Source organism: Arachis ipaensis, chromosome B03, assembly GCF_000816755.2.
Source record: "Arachis ipaensis cultivar K30076 chromosome B03, Araip1.1, whole genome shotgun sequence".
Classification (NCBI taxonomy): domain Eukaryota; kingdom Viridiplantae; phylum Streptophyta; class Magnoliopsida; order Fabales; family Fabaceae; genus Arachis; species Arachis ipaensis.
The window spans coordinates 3,637,645-3,640,817 of record NC_029787.2 but is presented as its reverse complement, the minus strand read 5'-3'; the positions used below and the strand labels follow the sequence as shown (position 1 = coordinate 3,640,817).

The following is a 3,173-nucleotide window of genomic DNA, read 5'->3' as shown; positions in this document are numbered from 1 at the left end:
TAAATAAAATTTTAAAACAATTTAATTCTAAATTTCTATGAAACAATAATAACTAGTCACTAACAAATGAAATAATATGTATATATATGAGTTTAATTTTGATACAACACTGGCAATATAAAAGGTTTTACATAGTCGTAAAATCACATTCGTTATTTTTTATGACTATATACGCATTCAATGTAAAAGATAGTTATTTTTGTTGATGTGACAATACGTAATTAAATGTATGTGTAAAACTATTTTATAATGATAGTGTATCAAAATTATATAGATATATAATTTTTGAAATAATTCTCAGGTGATATTTTTCCTAATACAATCATCTAATAAAATTAACAATTAGAGATAGGTAATTCAAAAATATTATCTGTACTAAAATTAATCAGCATATATTTTTGTAAATAGTAAATATATATGGTGTTTAATTCAATTATTTTTCAATATATATTTTTATTTGTGTATACTTTATATTTTAACATATATTATATACAGATGACTGATTTTTTTGATAAATTTTTAGTGCATATCCCATATAAATTCCATCCTTTAATAATATATTAAACCAATTTGGGTTGGTCGAGTGGTCATCAACTCGCTTGTTCGCTTAAACAAGTTGATACGAAAATAAAAGATAAATAAGAAGATAGGGATTGAAATTGAAAGGGATAGGTTGAAGTTGAATACAAATAGAATCACTTCACTTTTTACCTAATTTCTTGGTGCAACAAGAAAGGGACTCCTCAACCTAACTTGTTCACACCACAGTTTGGGACTTGAATCGAAGGAATTTTTCAACCTTATACCCAATTTCTCGATGTAACAAGAGAAGAACTTACTCAATTTCACTTGTCCATATCATGGTTTCATCATGAAATCAAAAAGTGTTGTGCACTCATCTAATCTCTCTATATGAGGACTACCTTATTTTATGAGGTATTTATAACTTCTTATTAGGTCAAAATAGAGAAAATCATAAGTCTAATAACATAAAGCCCACTATAATAACTAAATAAACAAAATCAAAATGCGTCAAATTAGATTGAGCATTCTAAAAATATAAATTAATAACTTCTAAATAAAATTTGAACTCTTCATATCACAAACATTTAAAGCACGTATTATTCTCCCCCTCTTAAAAAAAAATTGTGCTTGAATCTTGTAATTGAAAAAGATAGTATTTAAAAAAAAAACAAATATAAGGAAAACTCTCCCTCTCCCCTTTTTCTCTTTCTAATATCTCTAATATGTGAATGTTGATACCAAATGATACAGAAATAAAAGATAAATAAGAAGATAAAGATTGAAATTGAATAAAAAAGATACATTGAAATTGAAAGGGATATAAGTTAAAATTGAATACAAAGAAAATCACTATACTTTTTATCCAATTTTTTGATGCAACAAGAAAGAGGCTTCTCAACCTAACTTGTTTACACCATAGTTTGGGAATTGAATGGAAGAGACTCCTCAACCTTCTACTCAATTTCCTGATGTAACAAGAGGGGCTTATTCAACCTCACCTGTCCAGATCATGGTTTCATTACGAAACAAAAAATGATGTGCACTCATCTAATTTCACTATACACCGACTACCCTAATTTATCAGGTATTTATAACTTCTTATTAGGTCAAAATAGAGAAATCTTAAGTCCACTAACATAAAGCCCACTATAATAACTAAATAAACAAAATTAAAATACATCAAATTGAATTAAAATATTCTAAAAATATAAACTAATATATTCTAAATAACACTTAATTTTTCGTATCACAAACATTTGAAGTACATATTACTCTTGGTACGATAATACTCAATTATTATTAGAGATCGACTAATTTGATTTGAAACTCAATTATAATTAAATAATTGGTAAAGTATATTTTTGTCCCTAACATCTGTAATTTTCTTTAAAAATATCTCTAACATTTAATTGTATTCAATTTTATTCCTAACGTTTTCGATTTGTATCAGAATTATCCTTGAACGTTAACTCTATCTAAAATGTTAGAGACAAAATTAAAAATATTCCGGGATAATTGTTAAGGACAAAATTGAATCAATAAAAAATGTTAAAGACAAAATTGAATAAAATTAAACGTTAAAAGACAAAAAACATACTTTATCATTAATTTTTTTTTGTCCTTTTCAGCAAGTCAGACATATTGAAATCACAATATTTCATATATATAATGTATTGTACATATTGTTACAAAACACCAAATATATAACACTATTGTAATAATATAATCTTTTAGATAGAATTCATTAAACTCAAGGGGCAAACAACCTTAATCAAAATTATAGAATACACTAAACAACACTTGCTTACAATGAGATTTGTTTTTAATAATATGCGTTTTACAACTTTAATATAGGGAAGGGACGACACAAATCTCAAATAAAGAATTTCCTAATTCTATAATAATCAAAGTTTAAACTTGTGTAAAAACTTGGCATATCATATCGTATTATAAGAAAAAAAGAAGAAGAAAGATATGACTACGAAGAGTGTAATACATGCACAAATAAAGTTGCTTACTATTATTGGAGTGGTTATTTATTTTGTTAGTGCTGAGTTTCATGAAATTACTCCTCCTAATAAAAAGTATTGGGATGAGCATAATGCATGTAACTACTGCAAAAAAGAAAATTTTGATGATCCAAAAGAGTTATTGGGATGCATTCAGGTTTGCAATATTATTCCTAAACAACTTGGGACTCCATCTTATTATATTGCAGGTAAGTTGAGAGAGTGTATACAAAATTGCATAGTGAAATATTGGAGTCAAACACCACGAGAGCTCATGAAATGCATTACAAACTGCTTTGAAACACTCAGCTAAGCTACTTCTTTAATAATATGGTAAGCATTCCTATTTGTATTTTTTATCTTTATTTTTAATCTTTTTTTTGTTTTTATTTTTAATATTTTTTTTGTCCTAGAAACAGAAAATATTAAAACTGAAAACACAATCTAAATGCATCCTTCTTAAATTATGGTAAAAAAATTGATTGAATTGTGTTTAAAAAGCATATATATATAAGGTATTTATTTATGTGAGAAGCACAACCATAAGGAAAATTTTAAATTTTATCTTAATTTCGTTTGTAATATTTAAAATATTTTATTTTTGTCTCATACATTTTATTTTATCATTTTTTGTTTTTT

At 25.4% G+C, this 3,173-nt stretch overlaps 1 long non-coding RNA gene across 1 annotated transcript in view; it reads left to right on the top strand.

Moving 5' to 3' along the window:
* Positions 2,305-3,173, top strand: part of LOC110269890 — a 1,838-nt gene continuing 969 nt past the window's right edge. Inside the window, exon 1 of the long non-coding RNA XR_002358717.1 lies at positions 2,305-2,867. This is a non-coding gene — a long non-coding RNA (uncharacterized LOC110269890). The remainder of the gene's footprint in view (positions 2,868-3,173) is intronic.